Raw genomic sequence first — 21,679 nt, forward strand, 5'->3', positions numbered from 1 at the left:
AGGCTAGTTTGCATCTTTTGATCTCAAGATATTCGCAGAAAGTGTATATAATAAACAACTTTGCTTTAGCAGGACGTTTTAGTTGCTGTGTGCAATGTGACACCTTATGTACCAGTCCTTTTAAGTACCAGTCCTTTTACAGGGTATGTACCACTTTGAAACTTTACGTTCCACCTAAATATTAGATAGGTGTTATATTGTCCATTCATTCATAGCAGTATGAATCAGGGAAATAATTACCCATGCAAACAACTTTGATTAATTTGACTCAAGTGTTGATTGAGTCAAATTTGAGTAAGTCAAATAACTTTTTTATTTTAACACATTAAATTGATGTGTTTGGGTAAATATTTTTTTTTTAAAACTGTTTCAGATATAAACCTGAGAAACTTATTACCTCAGTTCTTAGTACTAAATAAAATATTGCTGAATTATAATCTATGGCAATATATAAGTCTAAATTCATAAATAATATCACACAAAATACATTTTATTAATAACCCACCAGTGCTTTCCACAGGATTTTTGTCAGGCGCCCCGGGGTTGATAGGGGTGTTTCGGGCGGGTTGTCCCCTCCTGACGTTGATTTTTTAAAATTAAACGTGTCAATTGACGTTCTGTGGTGCGTTATAACTCAAATAAAAACAGCGTCAAAAGACGTCATTTGGTGCGCTATGACTCTTCAAGAAAATCCCCCAGTCATTTAAAAATATATAATATATTGTTTAATTGTTTTTAAACTTTTCCCTGTACATGTAGATAGTAAAATCCCGACTTGAACGAGTCCCCAATACATCCGTTTCAACCCGACTCTATTACTGTATACTTACTACTTTTCAAGTTTCAATTTATTACCCGATAATCCCTTTTATTCCGATTTTATTAATCACTTTCTGGTAAATACTGACGATAAAAGCTCTCAATTAATTCTTTAACACAAACCTTGCCGTTTTTCTATTGTATCAAATAAATTTTAAGTGACTATTTATATTTTACCCTTTCCCGCATAGATACGCATAATCCCGTCTCGATCAATTCCTTAATATATCCGTATCAACCATACCTTCTATCTATTACTGCATACTTACTACTTTTCCAGTCGCTACTCATTACCCGATAATCCCGTATTTTCCAGTTTTAAAGCAAATTCTGGTAAATATTTATGATAAAAGTGCTCAAGAATAAAAAAAAATAATCGCCATATTTTCTTAAGTATCAAATAAATTTTGGCATGTGTTACTATTTAAAGATGTGATGAAATATCGTCCAATCAGGGCGTTTTTTTTTCACAGAACACGCGTAAATCGCCTGACATGATGTTCATGTTTTTATACAGCACAAAATACATCCACACTTTCCATGCGACATTCTACATGTCTGCATTTTTTTCGCGCGCTTTTAATTGAGACAAAGGATAATACACTGTTTATTTGGCGCTACAATTTATTAATGTCGCGTTAGCCTTAAAATTCAGAAGCGTGTTTCGGATTACAAATTGATAATGCTCATTTGAAAATCGAACGAAACATTTACAGTTGTGCGTAATTAATTCAAGGATTATTTGTTAAAGCGCATAACGTGTCTAATAAATGTCAGAAAAACGAGGTTATCAGTTCTATAAATGGACATGATGAAATAAACATGTACTGGAATTAAATTGTTATCGCATAATTGTTACCGGGAGTTATTTGCACAACTTACTCGCTACAAGTAAGTAATTGCTTACCACTTGCAATTAATTTCTCGTATTAATTATATGTCATGAGTAACACTTGTTTACAGTAAAAAGGTGTGATGATAGCCCGAAACAGTCTTTAATGTACTGTTTTAGTTACTGGTTTTATATTACGTGAATGGTACAACTCCTTGCTAATCAAGCTGCAATAAACTCTTACTTCGTGCCCGACGTCAATCAAAAATAATTGTCGATAGTTAAACCCGCCCTCATAAGCATTCGCATAACGATTGGACGATGAACATCACAGTTTGACGACTGGAAAGTTACCTGAGAGTTTCCTGTGATACATCCGTGCCAGCAAAAATGACTGTGTAATGAGGCTAGAATAATCGATATGCGCGTCATGCTATCTCCTATCAGTGGATTATCTATGACCCCATGTGGTGTTTGTTGCGATTACATGCGAAAGTAGGTACCAAGTGCCCTTTTAAAACAGGGAATATTGATACACTGATAAAGAAACCTTGATTTTCTTGACATTCTCCATTTTCTTTTACTGTAAAAATAAACTGATCGTAAAATTCCAAGCGCCCCGGGGACTCTGATTTCGAAATTCAAGCGCCCCGGTGAGGGACTGTTAAATGGCCTGTGGAAACCCATGCACACAATCATATTAAACCATATATTATTTTTCTCTATATACAGGCTGTCAAGTGACCTTTTTTCAAAAAGTAGGAAAAAATAGGAACTACTTTTGCAAGAAAAGTAGGAAAAAAGTAGGAAAAAGTAGGAACTTTTCCCTCAAAAGTAGGAATACATAATACTAATTTTTTAGACACAGGTCCAGGAAACATAGCTTGAAACAGAGCATGAGTGCCATCACATGTTCTGTATGGATACCCACTTGAAGCTTCCTTAAGAGCCCAGAAGATTTCAGCCTTTTGTACCTGTTCCTTGTGTGATGGATGTACGTGTACTTGCATACAAATAGATTTATCCCCACCACCCTGAGAGCTGCTTGGCTTTGGGGCACTTCCAAACAAACGCTTTTGTGAATTATCATGCATGTATTTCATGTTTTCCTTGTGTTTTTATCCATCTGCATGACTTATCAGTTGATAAGCACCAGAATTACTACAAGATGGACTTCATTCAGACAGTACAATATCTTGCAAACTCATTGCCGGTATCTCTCTTTCACCATGATCGAAGTGTTTTTCCACTGTTGTCCAACTTCTCCATCCATAAATGGTTAAACTTTGTTTTCCCACTAGGCATTTTAGCACTTATAGCGTATCTATGATAATAAAGTATCAAGCAAAGCTAACCTGATAAAGAAGTATACATGTAATTAGATGCTGTTCATGTTGGTGTATCATCAAATAAGTGGTTAGAGGTCTTCTGTGTATCGATATAAAAATGGTAATATATTGTGCATGTTATATCCTTAAGCAGAAGACCAAATTTATTTAGTGATACACCAACTTGTTGTACAAGATTAATACTAGTATATAAAGCAGTGTCAATGCTCTGCTACAGCTACATTGTGAAACCTTTAAATTGACAATAGGGTGCAGTTATAATGACTTAAGTTACATTCAAAATGACTGGTCATTGCAGAGCAGATTATGCAACTGGAGATAGGACCTTATCACCTGACATCTTTTATGACATCACTGATTGGGCAATTAAACAGTTGCACTACATTGTTTATTCCAGTTTCAAATAATGGCTTTTACATTATTGATGACTTCGCGGGAGTGTAATGATGCCCTTTAATAATTTTAATACTTTGCTTTAACACCTTGAAGTTACCTTACTAGCTATGGCATCATTAGACAAGAATTTTGTTCGTCCGAAACACAATGCCCACTATTGCGCCGCTTTGAAATAAAATTTCAATATATCATTTTGCAGGTTTAAAAGTTATCTCCTTTTTAAAGCTTATTACTTCCCTTGGATTGTATTTTTTTACTTTTGACCTTGAAGGATGACCTTGACCTTTCACCACTCGAAATGTGCAGCTCCATGAGATACACATGCATGCCAAATATCAAGTTGCTATCTTTAATATTGCGAAAGTTATGGCCCATATTAAAGTTTTCGGACAGACACACAGACAGACAGACAGACAGACAAACAGACTGACAGTACAACTGCTATATGCCACCCTACCGGGAGCATAAAAATGAATCAGGGCATTTAGGCCCTGTGCATTTATCTTTAATTACTAAACATGATGTACCTATGATATCAATAGAACATCTTATCTGTTGTCATGTAATACAGAATTTATTACATTATATTTGTAAATGATGAAAACTCGGCAAAGCATCAGTTTTATCTTTATCCAAAAACTTGTGTAATAAATTCCATATTACATAACCACTTATACAATACATGTATCTCTATATCTCTACATTCCAAACAGCAATATCATGTAAACATGCATAAGGTTTGGTCAAATTGTTGTCAATGGAAACAAAATAAAACTGGAATAAGACAATGCTCTTGCATCACTGTGTAAGGTAGTGAAGTCTGCAGTGTACAAATGCTAAGAAAGTAAACAAGGCACCTGAAAAGGTGCTAGCAGACAGTCAGCATGGGTTGTCAGGTCTCATCTAGATGGATGCACATTAACAGGGATACAGTCATGCCATAGATTCATTCATCCTGCAAGTTTACTAAATAAACTCTTTAAAAAAAATATTCTCCATTGAAAATGAAAAAGTAGGAATAGTAGGAAGATTTGGTAAAAAAATAGGAAAAAGTAGGATCCTGATGAAAAAGTAGGAAATAGTAGGAAAAAGTAGGAAAAAGTATGACCGCTTGACAGCCTGTATATATTATAAATATGGTACATAAAGTGTCAAATAGTGGTACATAATGTGCCCAGTGCTCCAGCTAGGCCTAAATTGAAGGGCGCCCTGCCCTGCCCTCCCAAACCTCCGCCCTGCCCTCCCGAACCTCCGCCCTGCCCTTCCTAGGCCCCCCCCCTGCCCTTAAAAATTTTTTTTTTTTTTTTTTAATTTGATGATTAATAAATATCTTATTACAATACATTGTTAATAATTTATTTCTCATTATAGACATTATATTTGAATTGTTTAATAATAATGGGAATATTATATTCTTACAATTATTAATAAAATATAAATTAACATGCAAGAGGAAGCGTTCCAGAAATGCCCCCGCGCTCGAAAGTGCCCTTTTGACAAAATACTGCGCGTCCAAAGTGCCCTTTACACAAAAAAGCCCCCCTGCCCTTTTCAAATCCCAGCTGGAGCACTGTGTGCCGGTACATAAACGGACTGGTATGTAAGGTGTAACATTCGCTGTGTGCACATTATATAGTAAACATAGCAGAAAACAATAAAGGTGATGGCCAGTTATGTGCTTCTTACATGTATTAACCCCTTATCCTAAACATCGTTGTTAATGTTCAAAATGAAGTATGCATTCAGCTTGTGACAAGCTAAAGATAACTCCTTTTGAAATGCAGTATATAAAAAAAACTAGGGTGAAACGACCCATGAATTAGGGCGAAACGATCCAGGGCGAACGGTAGCTGAAATAATTCGCATTCAGAATAAATCTGAACGCTGAAACTCCGGTCTGTAAAAACCATAACGAAAAATAAATACAAATATTATTATGGGAATTACAGTATTTACAAGTGTATATATCTGGTATCTACCTGTTGTTTGACAAATATGAACTTAGATCACAAAAATTACCTGTATAACATTTAAAATCATAGACATGGAGCGATCATTTTCTCAAAGGCAGCCATTTTGGCATTGTTGTTGTTGTTGTTATTTCATACCATAGCTATTTCGTACCTTTTACTTTTGGGGTATTTTGTTACTGTTGATTCTAATATTTTGAGTTATAATAGTTATAATTCTTTTTTTGCTTCATCTTCTTACTATTTCCAATTTCATTTCTTACTGTTTTGCGCATATTACACACTTAATTTTTGTGTTCGAACTCAGTTACAAACATAGTTGAATTTAACCTCCAGTTCAAGGGAGATAACATGAACCCTTTACTATACAAGGATTTATATTGGATGAAACAAAGACCTATAGATAACACAGATTGGAAACTTTGCGCTTTATCGGGCTATCTCGCGGCGGGGTCACGTGGTCGTGAAACCGATAAGAACACTTAGGATCAGCAGACGATTTATTCCATGAATCAATCGGAGTAGTCCGGAGATAGCCGGTGTATCACGATTGCGATAAGATAGCGACGCGTCAATAGCAACGGCTACGATTATCGAGCAAACAGGGGTGTGATTGAGGCAAAGTCAAAGGGGAGGAAATTCTGTTGACTGATTTTGACTATGCGAATGGCGCGCATAACGCAATGACAAACATAAAAACAGACATTAAAATAAACAACTTTTTGAACTTCATAACAATATTTCTTTATAAAAACCTGTTAAACTTCACATTTAACATACTGAGGATGCAAAGTAAACAGTTAAGCAAGTATTTATTGTGATCAATAGCAGCAGTTTTTCAATGTATTGAATGACAGTTAATAGACTAAATATAAACAAACACACCTGAGTGTTCTTCTGGTGCTAATGATGTATTAACTGAGTTAAATTAATATATTTAATTTGTTTACCTTTCAATATCTTGCATTTCACATCTTCACTCAGTTCAAAGCTATTTCAGTTAACTGAACAGCGTGACAAATATAATAAAGCAGAATATGCATATGAATCTGATTATACACAGACCCACAGATATATAAAAATCAAATCATGTTTGTCTATTTCCATGTTCGAACGATACTCTCTAAATTGTTTTACTTCGCCAGTAGACTACACTCCAATTTGCAAACACTGGTTTCCGTGACACAAATTCAGTGGGCACATTTCTTAAAAAAATATGTGTTGCTTGTATCTAAAACGTAGTCTTTTTTTTTGACAAACACATTTCATTATTCCTATCAGACTAGGTGATGTCAGTCGTTTATTCGATTGCTATTTGTTATTTCAATAATCTTAATTTTCTCTTCACAACGACGCCATTTGCAAACAAATCACAGAGCGCATTTTAAGAACACGATTTTAATTGGAAGATTGGGAAACGACAGCCAATTATATGGCTCGTTTTAAAAATGCTTAGGCAGAATCTACCAGTGTAAAATGCGGAGAGATTTCGCGGGCCGCGGATATTTCGGGCCGCTTATGAAATACGTCTGCGGAATCGGTGGTAGCCCCTCTCCCCCACATTTTTTAAAACGAATTTATGCAAATCTCAGAAGTGACATCCGGGACAACCCGATCCGCGGATCCGCGGAAAAATCACACCCCTGGCAAAGTTATGCGAAAATATTATATAATGATCCGATTTTTATGAAATAAAGTTTCATAGAAACATGAGTAATTATGTTTTTATAAAATCTCAATTTTATTTACCTACTATAACAAATTATAATGCCGCGATCGTTGAAGAAATAGCGCTAAGAACTTCCAAATCGCGGCGAGAATGCTTTTGAATAGTTTATTTGAAAGGCTTTTGCTGATAAAATAGTCTTGTATAATTTGGTATTTCAAACAGTTAAAACCTTATAAAATATTATTATTTCAAAACGGATAGATATATGTGGACACATAGATCTAAGTCTCTGATTAAAACAACATTATATATACAGTATAATAAATGCTATGATCGTTCGATCCAAAAACGGTTTCAGTTAGACTTATTTCCATATTGATTGTGTAGATTTATCAATTGTTTAATTCTCTTTTTATTTAGATCTTATTCATGAGTTATAGGTTATTAAAGTTTTGTTTGTAATCCAGTTTTTTTTTCTTGTGGTAATTAAATTAAGCTTTCAGTGTCGTGGGCTAGGATTTCGCGAAAAGAAAAAAAACAAACATTTCACGCTCGTGTTAATCGTCGGATCAATTAGCTAACTGAAGAAGATGCTTTGTGTGTTTTTTCTTTATTATTGAGAATTAATTAAAAGAAGGGATCCTTACTTCAATTATCATTTTGCGTTGTTGATTGATTTTAATTGTGTGATCAGTGGCTGCGGCCGGGGAATTATAGTCATCTCACAGCTTTTGTTTATGTTTTATAGTAATCTCACAGCTATCTGTTAAAATATGTTTGTATATTAACTTGCATGTGTAACATTGACAGGAAAACTGGTAATACTAATAAAAGAAGATATTAAATGAGAATTTAAACCCATACATTGTACTTTCATCTAGTTTTTTATTCATACCAAGATAAACATATTACTCAGAATAAAAATCTTATTTCTTCAATGTGAGGTGAATAATGACGAAGTTTTTCACAATGAACCAAAGCACGTTTGACGACATGTGTGTATAATAGGGTAAAAGAGCTTAAAATTGTACCATCTTTGTACAAGGCCAAAATCCTTTAAAATGAACATTTTCCTCCAGTTTAGTTAATTCATACCTAGATTAACATATCACCAAGCATAAAAATCTGACTTAATCTATTTGGGATGACAAATACAAATGTTTATCAAAAAGAACAAAAACATGTTTGACAGCAATCTTGTACAACAGAAGAAAAGAGCTTAAAATTGTACCAATATTGTATATAAGGCCAAATACTTTAAACTGAATATTTTCTTCTAGTTTGTTTAAATCTATATTTAGATTAACACTTTGCCTAGCATAAAAATCTTACTTCAACGATATGGGATGAGAAATAGAAAAGTTTTTCAAAAAGAAACAAACCACTTTGGCGACAGGTGTGAAAAATGATTGAATGGAATAACAGTATAAAATAGTACAAATTGTACAAATGCAAAATCCTTTAAAATACCTCATTTTCGTCTACTTTTTATCAATCATACATAGATTAACATCTCACCTAGCATAAAAATCTTACGGTATCAATATGCGATGCTTAATGAAGATGTTTTTAAAAAAATGCTTCGGGCCTTTCAATTTTTAAAAAATTATGGAAAATGAACGAATCTGTACGTGTTCTCTTTCAAATTCCGATAAATTAATAATTAATTAGAATAATAACTACCAAACCTAAAGAATTATCAACACAGAAAATAAATACTTATTTTTATTCACACAAAAAATATTCAATGTATGTCTTTTTTCGGCGACCAACTTTGCTCACTACGTGATGTTCATAACGTTGCGCTTTCAGACATTCATTGCTCTGCAAACTGACAACCGAGCGCTAAAAACACTAATTAACACATTAAGATTGGTAATAACAATATCAAAACAAGGGCTGTCTGTAAAACATGCATGCCCCCCATATGGGCTCTCCGTTGTAGTGAGAGCCATAGTGTGAATATGTTTTTTGTCACTGTGACCTTGACCTTTGACCTAGTGACCTGAAAATCAATAGGGGTCATCTGCCAGTCATGATCAATGCACCTATGAAGTTTCATGATCCTAGCCATAAGCATTCTTGAGTTATCATCCGGACACCATTTTACTATTTCGGGTCACCGTGACCTTGACCTTTGACCTAGTGACCTGAAAATCAATAGGGGTCATCTGCGAGTCATGATCATTCTACCTATCAAGTTTCATGATCCTAGGAATAAGCGTTCTTCAGTCATCATCCGTAAACCATTTTACTATTTCGGGTCATCGTGACCTTGACCTTTGACCTAGTGAGCTGAAAATCAATAGGGGTCATCTGCGAGTCATGATCAATCTACCTATCAAGTTTCATGATCCTAGGCCTAAGCGTTCTTGAGTTATCATCCGGAAACCATTTTACTAATTCTGGTCACTGTGACCTTGACCTTTGACCTAGTGACCTCAAAATCAATAGGGGTCATCTGCGAGTCCTGATCAATCTACCTATCAAGTGTCATGATCCTAGGCCTAAGCGTTCTTGAGTTATCATCCGGAAACCATTTTACTATTTCGGGTCACCGTGACCTTTGACCTAGTGACCTCAAAATCAATAGGGGTCATCTGCAAGTCATGATCAATGTACACTACGCGACCCGTGATTTTAGCCTAATTTGCGAAGTCAAGGCGGGCATTTTGCTTTTTGGGTGGAAAATCACCGCGATTTCACGTGACTCGTCACTCCGACGTCGCGCGAGAGCAAGATAATCTTCGCGCTAAATCCCCTCAATGTTGTGGTGATTCGCTGCGATTCGCCGCAATTCGCCGTGATCGCAGTGACAACGATGACTCGCCAATTCATGCATAGAAACCGAATCGTATCGATAACTTTATACCTGTACATAACGCTTCTAATGTTCACAATTATCCGATAATCCAACATCAAAAAAATAATCTTGAACATTTATGTCGGTAAATATGTTTGAGAATTTCATTAAAACAACCATATGACTACGCCATTTTTCAGAAGTGTATAGAGTACAGTGCATAATGTGGGACACAGCTTTCATTGTACGAGCGTATTTAAATTTAGATTGATACAATACGATCTTACAATAAAACGTTTTATTGCGTCATACGCCTTCATGTAAAAATCGTTTTCCTCCTGGAAATTGTGCTATTAATGCATAATATTATCAAAACATTTTTTTCACACGTAAAGCGTTGTAACAAATTAATATACAATTCAAAACAAATATACCATAAGTATAAATGTTCCGTTAAATTCCCAAATGAGAATAAAAATGTATAATCCGAAACACACTTCCGATGTTTTAATGTTAACACGACGTTTATAAATGCTTTCAATATAGTCATCATGTACATGTATATTTCCCGACAAAAGAGCGCGAAAATTATGCGGCAATGTACAAGGTCAAGGTATACGAGTGTGCAAGTATTGATTTTTTATACAAACTGCGTAGCACAGAGAACATTGAATTCTGTTGATTTCGGTTAAATGTTTCTTTGGTATTTTTAAAACAGTTATATCGCCAACAATTTGATATTTCTTTTAAAGTCAATTCAAATCAAACACGCCCTATCCGTATCGTTACTGATAGAAGTAAAACATAATACCTTGACTTGTATAGTTTTTTTGTTGTGAGAGACCATCTGAGTATACGCCGAAAAATATATCCAAACTGTTATTTTTTGTCAATGCCATTTGATCCATTATCGCACTTAATTGGCAGCGCCATCCTGTTGTTTCTGTGATTGTCACATCTTTAAACAGTTTGAACACGTACAAAGAGTGCCAATTAGACACTTGAACAAACACTATCACCCGCTGAACAGTACACACTAAATAATCAAATGTTGAGATTTTTTTGTTTTTGGCTGAAAACCCAGATAAATGCATGTGCATTATACATCATCATAATTTATTGAACTCTGCGAACGCTAAGTGCTACGTTGATATACTCGTGTTTTTTTTCAGCAAAACAAACACAATGTTTTAACGGCTTTAATATATAGGCAATGATGTAATAACAACAAATTATTTACCACGATGTCATAATAACATGTACTTAAAAATAGAACAGTAATGTATTTCCGATTTCCGGATTATCAAGCATTGTGAATGTATGTACAACACTCGGAAAGTAACGCGAGTAACACGAGTTACCCGCATTGGAGCCTGAAACAGAAAATAAATAAGTATAGCATATTTTAGTCCAAATAATTAGATGTAATCTACCGATTACATTTAACCTTTAAATGAAAGCGTTACTTAAACAATTTCCCGTGTCTTAAGGCGCGAATATTTTGCTAAGCACTGTTAACAAAAGGGCTACACGTTATAATTCTTAATGAAATGCAAAAATAAGTATTAACATAATTAATAACGCAGGGGTTTTTCTGCCTATTTTGGGAAAAGGAGTCTGACCAAATTGGGAATTTTTATCGACAAAATTGTCCATTTTGGGAATTTTCGAGTCGATGAAACGGTCAATTTGGAAATTTTATCATGCTTAAATAAGTTAGTGGTTTTACCAAAAAAACATATTTTTATTTGTTATTTTGTCTTCAAAAACAAACACTGGTAACAGGTAAGTAAGTCACACAAGTCACAGCATGATTTTTCTTTGCTTTCTGTCTTTTGCATTTGATGGACTTGAACTTGGAGACTGAACAACAACTTTCTTACTTGGCTCCGAAGAAGAATTATCGACCGAGTCGGACAATGGAACAGCCATGGGTATTTCACTTGCTTGCACTGCTTGTTCGGGGTTACCGTACTAGAGGGAGTAGAAGATTCAGCGATTTTCGCAAACATCGACGTTTTCGTCGAACATCCTTTTGCATCTCTTTTTTTTTTTTTTTTGCTGTAGTACTTATCGTTATGGGAAGCCATGTTTGAAAATAAGCGTCTACAGATTTGGACTAGAATGCAGTCGTCGAAATTCGCACTAGTCCGACAGCAAAAAACTAGTATTTTTTCTTTCGGGCTTGTAGGAAATCCAATATTACAAGCCCAACGTGCTTGTACAATTCATTTAACAGAAAACGAGTTCCACTTTCATTTTCAATATTTGTAAACAAAGAGCCCCTTAAATCAACAGCCGCTTATGTTTTAACACACTGCGCACACATGCTGGGCATGCTCAGCTGATAATTGGATTACTGCGCATAAAGCGCATGGTTTTGTGATTCCCGGATTACTATTATGTAAAATAAATGTTTCGCGTTGCGTTCGGGACACATAGAGTAATGGCCGAACAGTTGTCATTCAAGTACGTCGTTGAGGAATGCGAATCTGAGGTAACTGTGATTGACGCATTTGTAAACTGGCTTTTTGTAGAATAACCTGGCACTTAATTGCTAATATATTTTTGGGTGGTTCAGGTTTGCTCTCTCTTTCACATAGATATATGCGATAACTTTCTGCTATTTTTTACCTAAATTTATGCATATATTTATAATTGTGATTTGATTGAAATCTGTGTGTAAATTAATTTCTTCTTATTTCAGGATCCGAAAGAGGCTGGCTTAGATGACGAGGAAGCTATCTCTATCTATCTCTCGGTTAATGTGCTGGGCTCCTCTGGGACATTGTCGCACAATTGTGAACTATGTACACGTGTGAAGGGAAGAACAATGGTTAAAAGCCGGATAAAAACATTTTGCTCCAGAGTTATATGCACAGCTCCCCCATCCTAGTCTTAAAGACATCTATGGACGGGGAAATGACCACCTGTTCTGGGAGACCATTCCAGAGGCGTATTCCAGTTGGGAAGAAGGAATACTGGTAGGCATTGACTGTCGTGAATGGCACTATGAAGCGGTTTGCATGGCCTCTGGTGTGCACTCCTGCTGGTATGAGTACGCTTCTGGAATCGATGTCCACCAGGTTGTTTACGATCCTGTACATCATGACCACTTTTGCCGCTTGTCGTCTGTATTCAAGCGTTGGCCAGCCGAGCTTGTCCATCATTGCAGTGACACTGCTGGTGTATCGGTAGTCGCCTGTGCAGAAGCGGGCATTTCTTCGTTGGACAGACTCCAATTTGTTGATGTTGGATCGGGTTTTGGGATCCCAAACAGATGCCGCATACTCAAGCTGGGGTCTTACAAGTGATGTGTATGCCTTGATGTCTGTAGGGCAGGTTGCCAGATTCCTACGAAGGAAGGCTGATGTTGAGTTTGCCTTTTTAGCGGTGATGTCTATATGGCTGTTCCACGTGAGATTACTGTCTATGGTCACACCAAGGTATTTGGCTTTATCTGTCTGTTTAAGTGTTTGGCCATGGATGTTGTATGAGCCAGGTGTGATGTTCCGCTTGTTGGTAATACGGATCATTTTGCACTTGTCTGGATTAAAGTCCATTAACCACTCCCGCTCCCATACTTGTAACAGTTAACTGGTCGAGGTCATCTTGAAGTGCCTTGGTGTCATCTGCCGATCTTATGGTCCTGTATAATAGACAGTCATCGGCAAAGAGGCGTACAGTTGATGAGACTCTACCTGGGAGGTCATTTATGTAGACCAAGAACAGGAGAGGCCCGAGGACAGTACCCTGAGGGACTCCTGATGTAACCGGGGCTGGTGCAGATACCTTTCCGTCAAGTACAACTTGCTATTGTCTATCGGATAGGAAGCTGTTAATCCACCCCAGAGTCTTGCCGCGCACACCGTAGTGGTGCAGCTTTGTTGAAAGACGTCGGTGAGGCACCTTGTCGAATGCTTTAGAAAAATCAAGTAGTATCCCGTCAATCTGTTGCTTGTTACTCAACCCTGCTGCGAGATCCTGTACTGTGTTGATGAGTTGTGTCTCGCATGATCTCCTCTTTCGGAATCCGTGCTGTGCATCGGAGAGAAGCTTGTGTTCATCCAAGAACTTCATCAAGTGGCTGTGAACAATGTGTTCCATGGTCTTACCGCAGATTGAGGTTAGTGACACAGGACGATAGTTGGAAGCTTGGGTCTTGTCTCCTTTCTTGAAAAGTGGCGTGACATTGGCTTGTTTCCAATCAGTAGGGACTTGGCACTAATAATGAGACGCTTGAAAGATGAGGGTTAGTGCTGGGGCTATGACCGATGACATCTCCTTCAGGAATCTGGATGATATCTGGTCTGGTCCTGATGCTTTGTGTGGGTTGAGGGCTTCAAGTAGCTTCCTTACACCATTGACATGGATCATCAGTGGGGGGCCTCCACTGGGATATCCCGTCCGAGATCTGGAAGGTTCTCGCAGTCTTCCTTTGTGAACACTGAGGAGAACTGGTCGTTTAGGATGTCTGCTTTGGCACTAGCATCAGAATAGGTGGACCCATCTTTTTTCAGGGGAGCAACGCCTGAACTGTCGCTTTTCATGCTTTTTACATATGAGTATAGCTTCTTGTTGTTGCCTCAAGGTTCACTTATCATGTCTCTAACATACTCATTTCTGGCATTTCTACAGGCTTTCTGGTTTTCTTTCTGGATCTGTCTGTAAATATTCCATTCTGTCTGTTCTTTAGATTTTCTGGCTCTACGATATGCCCGTTTCTTTCTTCGAGCTAGTTTTCTAATATTTCTATTGCACCATGGTTGGTTGAATCTTGAAGATGTTAGCTTAGATGGTACATGCGATTCGATGACTTTGTTACATTGTTGTTTGAAGTCTGCCCATAGTGTGTTGATTGGTGAAGCGATGCTGTGGTTTCCAACAAAGGTTTTGCTAAAGCTGTCAAGGTCTTCTTCCATGGCAGGTGTATTCGCCTTCTTCCATAAAAAGATGCGTCGTTGGACTGGTTTTTGGCGTTTCGGGATCACATTCGTGTCTATGAGGACCGTATCATGGTCACTTAGGCCAGGCATGGGTAGGCATCTTTTGACAAGAGTTGGGCGGTTTGTGCAGAAAATATCAAGTGTATTTTCGTTTCTTGTTGGGAAAGTCACTAGTTGTTCACTGGCGGTATCATTAATTGTGTTAATAAATGTTTCATTGATCTGGATGGAGTACTGATGACCAATTATGGTGTCTGTGGTCCAGTCTACGTCTGGGAGGTTGGCGTCTCCTCCGATCCAGATGATATTATTGCGATATTGAGAGTGGAGGTTCCTTATCTCTTGGCAAAGGTTTGATGTGTAGTCAAGATTATTGTCAGTAGGCCTATACAGGCATCCTATAATGATGGGTTTCTTTGTACTAGATGTGTTAAAGGAGGCTGCAATAAATTCTGAAGCAGTACTGTTTAGGATCTCTGTGCCTTCCATGTCGTGTTTGGCAATTATAGCAACTCCACCATAGGTGCTGTTCGTTCTATCTCTGCGGGAAACAAACACGTAGTTGTCTGGCAGGATCTCTCTTTCAAAAATACTTGAATTTAGCCATGTTTCGCTTGCGAGGATTATGTCTGGGTAAACCTGTTCAAGTAGTGCCCAAAATGTTTCACGTTTGGCCCTTATGCTTTGAAAGTTTATGACAAGAATTCGCAGCTTCTTCTTAGGTGACTTGGATGAGGATTAAAATAAAAAGAGATTTGTATTGTATTCTAAAGATTGAATAAATGAATGCTTTTTTGGATGTTTTATGTTATGTTTATCTGCATATTTAACAAAAATGTTTGGGCCAGTAAAATCTGACTCGGGCTTGTTCAAATTCCCATAGTTCTAGCCCGACTTGCTTGTAGATTTAAATCTCAATTTCAATGACTGAGAATGTGTATTGTGCGGCTCTATATACTTGTTATAATGCGGAACAGTTCAAACCTTTTCGCTGTCAATGTTGGCAGATGCATCCGGCAAATACACCTGCGAAAATCTGAGTCGCTAAAGGCTTAATTACGTCGCGGATGAAGGGAAGTCACTCTTTCGATATAAATTATGTTTACTTTTTACGATTTTGAAATTATTTTTTTTTGGAATTGGGAAATATGTAATCAAAATTCTATTGGGAACGGGTCCGTTTGCTTTGGGAATGCCTCCGTTGTCCGGAGGCGCAGACAGTGCAGAAAAACCCCTGTAACGTCAATTAACACACACGGTAAGATCAGGGTTTAAATGGAAAACTTATATCATATTAATCGTAAATTACCAAATTATTAGTTTCGTCGAAATCAAATACCATGTAGAGAAACAAGGTATTTATAACCGACCAATGACGAAACACTATGCAACTTTCAATTTACACAGTGCTACGCTACATGTATATTGCAACAATATGGAATTTGAACAGTGGTAGTGTATTCGGGCCTGGAATATAATTGATTGTAAGTTTTAATAAACATTCTGCTAATGCAATTAGTTAAATAATGTTTACATGTTATGTTTAATAATTATTGCATGATCATTCTTCTGCGTTGTTATATTAATTTGGAGCCGTTAAAGCTTCCGATATTACTTCATCACGTTCATGTCAGAACGGGAGTATTTTAGCTAATACGCCCATTGCATACAACAACAACAAAAGCTTTATTATTGCAATGTATAATGTAAGTGTATACATATATGTTACATGTACATGTAATGTAGTGTAACCCTTACTGTAAATCTCTTAAAAAGGTGAACCACGGCGGTTCGCGGTGATTTGCGGTGATTCGCGCTGAATGCGTAACAGCGAGATACATCGCGCGACGGTCGCCGAGACATCACCCAAATTTTCTTGTCGCTCGGAATCACCGCAATTTGTCACGCTGCATCGATTGCGGTGATGTGAGAATCGCGGCAAAAATCACGGGTCGTGTAGTGTAACTATGAAGTTTCATGATCCTAGGCCCAAGCGTTCTTGAGTTATCATCTGACAACCACCTGGTAGACGGACCGACAGACCGACCGACTGACATGAGCAAAGCAATATACCCTCTCTTCTTCGAAAAGGGGCATAATAATATAAACAGAACAGATCATGCTCAAAATATCCTACGACAAAAAATATTAACGACTAATAACGAAGAATAATTGATTGCTTAATAACAAAATGGCCAACAGTAGCTGGAACAGGGAAGAATCTACAGGTACACCGGCATCTCCAAAATCAATGTCACGTGACCCGCGTCCGCCGTTAGATATTATCGCAATATCGCTATCGCAAAGCCCAGAGTTTCCTAGTCCAAATAATTAGACGTAAGCTACCCCGCTTACGTCTAAACGGCTACCGTCGTTTTCCTATAGCAAATTGAGTTCAACTTAAACTTCAGTTTTTCTCGTTAAATCTTTGCTAATGCATAAAATTATCATTAATTAGACATAAATGTGAGCGATTACCTCTTAAATGTGTAAAAATTGTGCTTTTAAACCAGTTATGTACATTTTTAAAAATAAACATACACAACACACGAAGTGTGTTTGTCGTTTATAGAATTACATTGAATTATCTTGAACGAAATTATTTTTTGAATAGGTTACACATAACCAATTGTTGTTGTACAACAAACCACATCACTTTTTAGCTTTCTGTACTCTTTAATTAAATGAAACCTATATGTGTGTGTTAAAACTACCAGTTGTATCGCGGAGTGTATATTGATAGGAGATGAATCGAGTATTTGACCCTTACTGTAGTAAATTCAATCTTATGCAAAAACTATTCATCCGATTTTATTGGTTTATACGTTATCTTGTTGCTTATTAATTCCTCTTTCAAAAAATATACGTTTTAGTATATTCCCGTTGTTATTAATGGATTTATAGCGAGATAAACACAAGAAATACACATTTTATGTTTTACCACCGCGCGTTTTACCGTGTTGTGGCTATCGATCTTGTACAATTAGCGTACAGCGAAGCGCCGAGGTTATACATTTTGATGTACCCACTCACGTCTTTTGTTGAATTATAGTTTCATTTCTCGGCTGATTTTGACAAATTATATATCATTAGAAAGCTAACGTTACGTAGTAAACAGATATATAAATATATATTAAGTTTTTCTTCTGATTTCGACAGCCCGGCGAGTTATAACTTTAACTTTTGCAAATATCATACCGTTTTGGAGTTTTAGAATCTAGATTTATGGTTGACATGTTTGTACTTAATACCAATTTGTAGCGTAATTCTGATTTCGACAGCCCGGCGAGTTATAACTTTAACTTTTGCAAATATCATACCGTTTTGGAGTTTAAGAATCTAGATTTACGGTTGACATGTTCGTACTTAATACCAATTTGTAGCGTTTATATTTGGAGTTCAGTTTTAAAAATTAGATCTTGCTTAGGAGAATAGAATTCTGTATACGATAGAAAAAAATGTTTAAAAACGAAAGTAATTAAGGAATGAAGGCGGAAGAAAGTAGCGCGCGTTCCTAACGCACTGAACTGATGCTACGGTCTTGGCGATTATGCTTTTGTTTAGAAACCGGCCATTGAATTTCCTTTGCCATGATTATTATATTTTTTATGGAATATATTGTAGTATTTTGTTCACGAAACATATCAATAAAGCTTATTATAAATTAATCTTAATAAATTAACGATTTCAGCTCTTGTTTATAACACAGAAAGGGTGTTAAATTTATGATGAAACAGCGTATATAGCGGACCCTCTCGATTTTATTCGGCTTTACATGCATACTTGAAATAAAATGGGTGTCAAAAACATTCATCGTTTGCTGTTAATTATCAACGAGGGAATTATGTATAATTATATGAAATGTTATTTACCTTAAATTATCAATTTATTAAAGATTCTTGAAAATCACGGTCGGTGTTACGCGGGTCATTTCGTATTTTGACATCAGGGCATCATGTCCAAATATTCAAAATCAGATTTTTTTTCACTGGGACGATGACGGCTTAGATTTAGACAGGCAGACAGGTAGTTTATTCAGACTTATACAACAATACATCGTGTTCAACTCAAATATATAAATTATTTTTACTTTTAAACGAATTGTTAGGTGATTACACATATAGCAGTGATGATTCTGAGAATGTTGCCATGTTTCTTATCCGTGTAATCTAGAGTCCGTGGTTTGAGCATTTTCATCGCGGTGTTCAATAAAAGATATCTCAATAATCTTGTTTATTGATAGATCTGTGGTTTTATTGCCCCTGTGTTCAGCACAAACCAATTATCTCGTTATGATCAGACACTGTGCCGACCAATACTAAATAACACTATGGTGTCATACGCCACAGCAGGGACCTATACTTGTGATCATGGAGTCTAAGTGCAAGACTTAAAAAAGTATGTTGTTTCGCTTGCGGTTGTTAAATCCAAAACGGGGCTTCCCAGCTGGCACAGCTGCTGATATTCGAATCTGAATACTTAAACTTATTCAGACCTTATTCTTAACCGTTGTGCGTATTACGATATCGGATTTTAGGCGTGAATACAACTCAGCGAAACTATTCAATTTCTTATACAACATTAAGCATATTAACAGTTATTGAAATTAACAATATCAGCGACATCTTTTTAAAGACTAAACACCTTTTCAAGTATCGAATTTAACATGTCATTAAAATATATTAATACCAAAAAAGGTTTCATTTAATATTGTTCACATTAAACCTTTAAACGAAAGTGTCGCTTTAACTATTTTCCGTGTCTTATTAAGCCGCGAATCGTTTGCTAAAAACAGTTAACAAAAAGGGCTACACGTTCTAATTCTTAATGAAATACAAAAAAAAGTATGACATAATTAATAACGTCCATAAACACACACGGCAAGATCAAAGTTTTAATGGAAAACTAATATGACATTCCACGTAAATTATTATTTTCGTCTAAATCGAATACTATATATATAGAAACAATCTATTTATAACCGACCAATGAGGTAACATTATGCAACTTTCAATTTACACAGTGCTATATGGCAACAATATGGAATTTAAACAGTGGTAGTGTTTTAAGGTCTGGACTATCATTACTTGTAAGTTTGTATAAACATTTTTCTAATGCAATTAGTAAAATAATGTTTATATTTTATGTTTAATAATTTATTGCATGATTATTCTGTGCTGTTATATGAATTTGATGCCGTTAAAGCTTCCGACATGAATTCATGTCGGAACGATGCTATTGCAAAATAACGTTAAACGATATGAGGTCGATGTAAATCGACCTCATATTTATAGGAGTAAGAGTTTCCAATCTGTGTTATCTATAGGTCTTTGGATGAAACAAACTCGAAATATAGTTTATTAACAGGTAAATTTCGATATATTTTGCTCAATAAATACTATTTAGGCAACGTTCTTTCATAATAGTCACAAATATGTGTTTATTTAAATTCAGGAGTGATGCGACCGAAATTCGTGTCGGAACTCTCGCTATTAAAAAGATAGAGTGGACTATTGACGCCAAGAGTCTGCCAAAGCAAAAATCATCAAAAGACTCTAAGGCGGCAATTTATATTGACTAGGGCGAACGGGTATTATGGCGAAACGACACGGGCGAACAGGTATTAGGGCGAAACGACCCGTAATCATCAAGCGATATATCTCTTCCATTGTCATTTTAAATTGATGATTTATATTCTTAAACATTATACATATGCAATAAAAGAAGAAAACGTATCATACCAAACTTACAATGCAGTAGAATCGCGTAATGTGCTTGAAGTGTGCTTGAAATCTCGTTTAGAAAATATCTCGAGTTAATTTTGTGCTTTGTTCCGCCATTTTGTAAATTAAATTTGGGCATGCGCAGTGAAGGTATGATGAAATGGATACATGCCACTAAAATTGTTTGACTACCTAGACAAAAGATCGAACATTTGCTCAACATAAAATATGTTCATCGTATTAGTCAATAATAATACACCATATCACCAATCAGATTTTAGTGGTTGGCTTATTTGAAAATCACAAAATTGTTAGATAAAAACGGTAGTTCTTTAAGCGTTAAAAGTAACATAAAAATTGATTGTGATGACGGATTTCTTTGGGGTGACTAGCAGAAATGTTGAATTGTGTTACATTTCGGGAGCATTAATGTTTTGGCTGTATGGTTGGCCCAGTGCGCACACTTCTCATCTACGCGACCCATTCATTTACGATTCACACTCTCTGCGAAATTGAGATTGGCTGGTAGTCACTATAAATGAGAGATAAGTGTACCTCAGGGTACTCTATTCTTCCAAAGAGCATAACACAAGAGAAAACATGGAATTTCAATGTTAAATGTGAGAAGCTGGATATTGAAGCTATTTAAATTATAATTCAATATTCGACACAACTTTCGTTAGCCTTGTACATGCATTAGGTTTGAGTCTAAGACTTACTCCGGGTCCTCACATATCACAGCCACAAAGCGGCAAGCGCTTTAGGACCTCATGAACTTCCAGACACAGTTGCAATGTGTGAAACTAATACATAGCACATAATTACTTCAATATTGATATTTGAAATTTTGCCCAAATACAAATGCTGTATTGCTGCAGTCGTGTGTATGATATGCGGTTATCCTGATAAGGCATTCATCAAACGTACTTAACATTTAGCAGATGCAATATGGGTATTTTTTTCGGGACACTTCCACAGATTGGTTCATGAATTCGTGCTATGCGATATTCCGTTGGGGTTTACTTATAAGTCGGAAAACTTACACATTTTTTTTACATTTCAGGATTATTTGTATATCATGCAATTACGTAGAGAAATAGCATACACCTATTTATCCGATATTGTTTTGCTATTTCCTTTTACGACCAACGTCATTTTTACGCATGGGGTAT

At 36.3% G+C, this 21,679-nt stretch overlaps 1 protein-coding gene across 35 annotated transcripts in view; it reads right to left on the reverse strand.

Annotated features, from left to right (window-relative positions):
* Positions 1–20,646, reverse strand: part of LOC127864620 (zinc finger and SCAN domain-containing protein 10-like) — a 154,560-nt gene extending 133,914 nt beyond the window's left edge. For 34 of the 35 annotated variants that reach the window (XR_008042150.1, XR_008042151.1, XR_008042152.1 and 31 more), the window contains exon 1: positions 20,535–20,643. The gene's annotated coding sequence lies outside the window, so the exon portion shown is untranslated. Of the gene's footprint in view, positions 1–20,525 lie in introns of all 35 variants that reach the window. The other variant, XM_052404440.1, reaches the window with a different exon arrangement.
* Between the last annotated feature and the right edge of the window lie 1,033 nt (positions 20,647–21,679).

This window comes from Dreissena polymorpha, chromosome 1, assembly GCF_020536995.1.
Source record: "Dreissena polymorpha isolate Duluth1 chromosome 1, UMN_Dpol_1.0, whole genome shotgun sequence".
In the NCBI taxonomy this organism is placed as follows: domain Eukaryota; kingdom Metazoa; phylum Mollusca; class Bivalvia; order Myida; family Dreissenidae; genus Dreissena; species Dreissena polymorpha.